At 39.2% G+C, this 6,462-nt stretch overlaps 1 long non-coding RNA gene across 1 annotated transcript; it reads left to right on the plus strand.

Annotated features, from left to right (window-relative positions):
- The first annotated feature begins 345 nt into the window (after positions 1–345).
- On the plus strand, positions 346–6,123 carry LOC122465639. Its single transcript, XR_006290626.1, has 2 exons — positions 346–427; positions 5,553–6,123. It is a non-coding gene; the product is annotated as an uncharacterized LOC122465639 (long non-coding RNA).
- Positions 6,124–6,462: the final 339 nt, after the last annotated feature.

Consider the following 6,462-nt stretch of genomic DNA (forward strand, 5'->3'; position numbering starts at 1 on the left):
CTGGGACTATATATTTTTTTATACGTTAGCAAAATTTGGATTTGGTAACCAATTTAAGTTTTAATCCAAGCAATAACTCTCTAACTTGACTTCCAGGGTAGTTACCAAAGGTATTATTTCTGCCCCATTTCTATTACAAAGAAGTATGAGGTAGCACTGTCCCCTTTCTCCTCTGTTTGATTTAGCTCTAGAACCAAGAGAACAAAAATACCCTTCAAAAACAGACTTCAAAGAGAAACTGGTGACCTACAATTCATTTGCAAACTTAACACCATCAATTTGGGCTTGAATAGGGAGAGGGCGTGGTTGGCTCACTACAAAAACAATTTTCCCTCTCTTGGAATTGACACCTCCTCATCAATTATTGGGAGTGGACCACATCCACACTGACCTAATTGACCTTCAACATTGGTTCTCCACTTTTAAGGTAACTCCCTTCTCTTCATGTGCTAATATATATTTATGCCTGTTTCTGTAATTTTCACTCCATGCATCTGAAGAAGTGTATTTTTTACCCATGAAAGTTTATGCCCAAATAAATCTGTTAGTTTTTAAGGTGTCACTGGACTTGTTGTAGCACTGGGAGGATTTCTTCTCCCCTCTCCCTCGACTTGGAAGGCTGGGCATCTTTGTGGCTGTTAGATATGACAATGGTGGGTTCAGATTGAACAAGAATTGCTATACCTCTCCCCTCATGCTATACCTCTCCCCTACATTGCTATACCTCATGGTAGGATCAAATTATTATAGATTTGATGGTATCAGAGCTCCCACAATAATGACTGAGAGGAAAGTGTGGTCAAACTTGGCCAGAAAGTTCTGCTTTCATCCATTCTTCCATGTAGAGAAAGTCCTACAGAACAATCCTAGCCTTAAAAATCAGTGGTAAAACCAGGATGTGGAGGGATTGGATGGCGTCACAGCTAATAGACAATGATAAATTTAAAACATTTGTAGATCTTCAACAACAATTTGGCTTTCCCTGTTCCAGAGCATCAAACTCTTCAATTAAAGCATCTATTTACAAATGTATTTCAGCTGGATGCATTGGGAGCTCCAGAACTTCTGTTATTTTGGAGGAAACTTCCTTGATTTTCTCAGCCATCACTATCCTTTTAAGATTTTCTGACCCAAAACACTCTGCCATAGATTGATAAATGTGAGAGTTGCTTGGACTAGAGCTTTGGATACACAACTTTCTCTGCCCCAATGGAATACAATTGTATCTAACATTAAAAACCTGACTGAGACTACAGCTTATTTACCAAGGGACACTTTTTCAAATCTACTGGTCCCCACACAGGCTAATGACAATGGGACTCAAGTGAGGATTGCTGTTGGAAATGTAACGCGCTTGGTGCTACATTTGGTCATATGCTTAGGGAGTGCCCCGTATCAAGGATTTCTGGAATCAGGTGGATCCAAGACCCAATTTGATATTGGATACTAATTTGGAGCCCTCCCCCTTCAGTTTCATTCTTGGATATTTCTTGATACCTGGAGATTACTTGATAACAAGGGACTGTGGTTCTAATGTGCAGCTTTGGTCATTGAAAAATTAAATATTGATGTTTGTCAGAGATATATGGCTGACTTTGCTGCTAATAAATGACTGGCATTCTGCAGAAAGGGGAATGCCTGGAAAATTCAAGGCAATTTGGGCTGATTTTTAGAGGTCTATGATTAGTGTATACACTGAAGATAATGTTGCTTCACTTCCCCTCCTTTTATCCTTATAGACAAAGTAAATAAAAAGGGTTATGATGAATCTGGAATATTTGTTTTATTTGGAAATGTTAATAATTAAAAAACAGGGTTGTCCTCTAACCCTGTCCAAATATCTGGATATTTCCACACCCACCCCTCACGTCTACCGCCACTAGCAGGGGCAACATCATATCACTCCAGAAAAGGGGAGATGACATTTTCTCTAATTCAAATCTCATAGAATAAAATGTGTCTTCTTGGTATGTTTTCAAGAGTTCTCTGTAGTTCCCCATCTAGGCAAAGCTGCAGTTGTATCTGAAGCTTATTACAAACAAGAAAACACTCATTCAGAACCCAATTTTCAGTCTATTTTAGGAGTTTGTACTGGCATCTATCACCACATTGTCTAAGCCCCACAGAAACTGAAGTGAACTTAAGTATTATGATGCATTCCAAACTCACTTTAAAATCATGAGATGTTTTTACATTCTACAGTATACGAGCTTTTAGAGATTCCTGTGGATTATAAAAACTTTCACAAGTACTGATGGCTTCAATTCTAGAAATTGTTGCTTTCTCAAATTCACCTACCCTTGTTTTCAGAATATTTTAATTATTTGCCTCTCCTTTAACTAATATAAAAGGTTGTGAGCTATAAAATTAAAGTTCCATGATTTTTCCAGTGTTTTCGCTTGATCATTTTTCTTCATTCTTTTTCTCTTTGTTAAAGTGCCTTAATGTAATTCTTACCCCCTCCCGCAAAAGGAACTAAATACAAACAGATTCCTTGACAGCATCTATCACAGGGCTACGTAAAGAGGAAACAAAGGTAGAGACTTCAAAGTAAATTTACTACATAAACAATATGTGTAGCTAGAGTATATATGTGACATTTTATAGATCCTACTCTTAAATCTTTAGCAAAATAACTTGAAATATTTGGTATCAAAACTTGGAAGTACCTTTTAGTTAAAGACTCATTCCTTTATACCTTCATCCCTCTTCATTCTCCCTCCCCCTGCCCCCCACCTCCCTACCCCTGTGCTATTTCCCTATTATCCCTCATTCATTTTCAGGAAGGGTCACCTTTGAAAAGCTAAATGAGAGGTAGCCAGGCACTGACAATTGCTAACAGCAGAGTTTGTCACTCGGGCCATTGCTTCTCTCCTGACTCCAAAGCATGCTCTGCTATGCCCTCAGTCAAGGATGTTTATTTTCATAAATGGTTACCAGACAGAAGGAACACAGTCTTAACTCAATCCTTGGCAACGGGCTTCAGGGCCAGGGCCACCCCTACCCCCGCAGGTGTCGAGAGTGATCAGATGTCCTAATGTTAGGGGTTTTGTCTTACACACACAACTATCCCTCCACCTCCCCCCTCCAATAAAAAGGGTCCCGATTTGTCACACTTGTTATCCGGTCACCCTATAGAGGTTTCTGGCACTGTAACTCCTGGCAGCTTCAGTTAGCTCCATTCCCTTCCTGGAGCAGCAGCTGCAAGGCTGCTTCCCTAAGCCTGTGGCACCTTGCTTACAGGACACACCAGTAGAGCTAGTTCTACCCCACTGTGGCTTTCCCTCTCCAGAGCTCAGCCTGTCTCAGTCTGTCCTCTTGCCAGCTGTCTACTACCAGCCCTTTAGAAGCCCAGTTGTAGCCCAGCCCTCCTTAATTAGTTGGATTGGGCTCAGCTGCTCCAGTCCAGGGAAGCTGGGCTCAGTCATTCCACAGAGACCAGCTACCCCATGACATTTTCCCAACTGCAAATCACGTTTTTTAAAAAAATCAAGGGACAGTTCTTCAGATGAGGACATTCAGATATGTATGCGCTATAATGAGGATAGAGGATTAATTTATAGAGGGGCTTATGAGACCCAATTGGGGATATGACCCCATGTGACTTAAAAAACTCAACTACCTACCTACATGTGCATCTGAAGGCAAAGTTAACACTGTGTGTATATGCAAATTATAATTTCACATATGTGGAGATAGCATCCATGTAATACAGTGCAGAACCATGTGATAAAATATTTCTGTCTTACACTTTAATTACCTCACTTGCTGTCTGTCTATTTATTCCTCTCTCCTATGATTTATTTTACTGACATTCCAAAACTCTGAACAGTTTAAAACAGCCATCCAGGAATCCCATGAAATGTAAAACACCTCTCTGCCCCCAAAGTGACTTCCTGAAGCCTACAGTGGACAAGCTTCAGACTCAGATCAGTGACTATGTTTCCAGGCATAAAAGTGTCAAGACTTAAGTTTGTTATCTCATAATCCTTGAGGGATGGAAATTGAAGCTATATAATATGTTAGATGTTGGCTGTGTGTGTGTTTATTTAGTGGCTGTTTCAGTATTGCACAGGTAGCAGAGATAGCAGACCTCAATTAAACTGCGCAATAAATTCACAGACTCGGTTTTTAGTGAAGGCACCCAGCCAGGTTTATTGTCAACGAAGCATGGTAATAGCACCTGGCAGACTCTATGAGGATACTAAGACATGTATGCTCGTGACAATGGACGCAGCTTAGTTAGTGGTGGGACTTTCCATTGCTTCCTAGGCTGGCCAAAGACACTCCCTCTGAGATACATCTTTATACACAGAATACACAAGTTACGTATTGATCCTCTGACATGATTAGTTGACACCCTCTGACGTAGCCAGTTACCACCCATTACCTTATATATTTCTATTTATTACACTGTCATCCTGAACATATCTTTAGGAGTGGTCAGTGTGTTCCTGTTATCTTTGGGGAATGTTTTTGTACCATCCTTGATAACGGGATGTTCTGCTACCACTCTTCTGGAATGTGTTTGTGTGATTACTCTGTGCCTAGGAATGTGTGTTTCTGCAGTATCAGCCCTGTTCTTGACAGATTCTGTGAGCAGGCCCTGCCTTTTGCTCACAACCTGACTTTGTTTCATATCAGCACATTTCTGACCACTACTTTAGTTCAGGCCTCAGGCCTCATACCAGGCCTTTGATAAAAGGGCTTTTGTTTCAGGCTCTCTTCCTACTACATAAAGTACTGAAAACCTTCCTGGATTCCTAACAAGCCCCATTAGTATTAGGGTCATCATCATACATTTAAAAATCATGAGTCAGGTGTCCAATAAATAAAAATTTAAAAAATATCTTGAGATTGGCTTTAAAAATCACACAATTTCAAAAAATAGATTTAAGATTTTTTTTCCATTTGCCTTCTGGGTTTTTCTTTAAGGTGTGTGTTTACAAGCTGTTCTCCACAACTAAGTGGATAAGAGTTTTTTAAGAAATCTAAAAGAAAGATTCTCTCAGTCAGAATACTCTAGGATCTGGATCTTTAAAAGAGGTCAAATATGAGTTGGGAACAAATGCAGAACTCCGTTCTAGCTATGGAAGGTTCTGACTTATCAAACTTTAAACCCATGGAATTTTAGGTACAGAAAGTTATTTTAGATCGTTTTATAAGTGTTTGAGGGGCACTTCTAATGGTGGACTCATGGCAACTAAGGAACCTGACTTTATAGGAAGAGAAAAATGAAAGAGTGCCTATAGAAGTGTTTAAGGCTCCTTAAAATATTATTTAACTACCTTTACTATAACATGGCATATGCAGAATACATGATAGTGTGGTTTAGTAAAAAAACACATGAACGGAAATCTGGAAAAAAAACTCACTCATGGCTTCATCATTCGTGAACAGTTTGCCTGTCCCAAACTCATGCTAATGAATTCTTCAGCAGATCATATGCAAAGGGGAGAGAAATTGTTAATGCAACATTCTATATCTGAACTGGTTGGTAAAGGCATTTTGTGAGAGAAAACATGTTGCTCTTCTGGCCTCTCCCGCTACAGATCTTCAGTTCAGAGAAAGCTGCTCCTGGCTGAGCATTGTTTCTGTATGAGAATCTGAGAAGTAAACATAACTGACCGAAGGGGAATTCAATGGCTAAACACTGCATTTGAACTGGAGTCTTGGAAACATTCAACTCTGCTTTCAACATTCCATTTTTCTGTGCTCCAATGAAGAGTAGTTCCAGTGAAGAGTGAAATACTCCTTCCCTAAGCTAAGAATGATGCGTACATGAGCAGATGCAGTGTGAATCAGTGTATGAATCTGAGAATTGATTTATTTTGCTGGGATTTTTAACCCTCTTTTTGATCTGTCACAATAGTTTGCTACCAGAAGGAGAAAAAAAACAAACCAAAGGGGCACTGGCAGGAATAGACACCTCTAGATTACTGATTTATGTTACAATTGTGTGGTCCAAGGAAATATGATGGAGGTTGTCATATCAGCCAGGGATTCAAATTCTTTGTTTTACTGGATCAGCTGGGCTTGGAGTGGTCACTCTATATCCAGGAGAGAATTTTTCCTAAGACTTTTTTTTTTTTTTTTTTTTTTTGCATAAAGGACATGGAAAAACAGATAGAAGCAAAAATAGACAATATTGGTGCAAATTTAAAGCGGATGTAAATTTGAATACTTCCACTGATTTAAAGTGAAGCTGATTTACACCAGCTAAGGATCTGACCTGAAGTCTCTTGTTTAGAAAGTCAGTAAAAGCACATTTTTCTGTTCGCAACACTTTACTAACTGAAGTGCAAAGCCATGAGGCAGTAACCAAGGCACTTACTTTTTTAACAATTGCACTCTTAAGAAAACTTAAATTGTAGAAAATAGCTTATATACCTAAAAGTTGCTCTGTGCTGTTAATTTTGGAAAATCTAGATCTTGTGAATTTAACTGTTTGTATTCAGGCTG

This window comes from Chelonia mydas, chromosome 4 (genome assembly GCF_015237465.2).
Source record: "Chelonia mydas isolate rCheMyd1 chromosome 4, rCheMyd1.pri.v2, whole genome shotgun sequence".
Classification (NCBI taxonomy): domain Eukaryota; kingdom Metazoa; phylum Chordata; order Testudines; family Cheloniidae; genus Chelonia; species Chelonia mydas.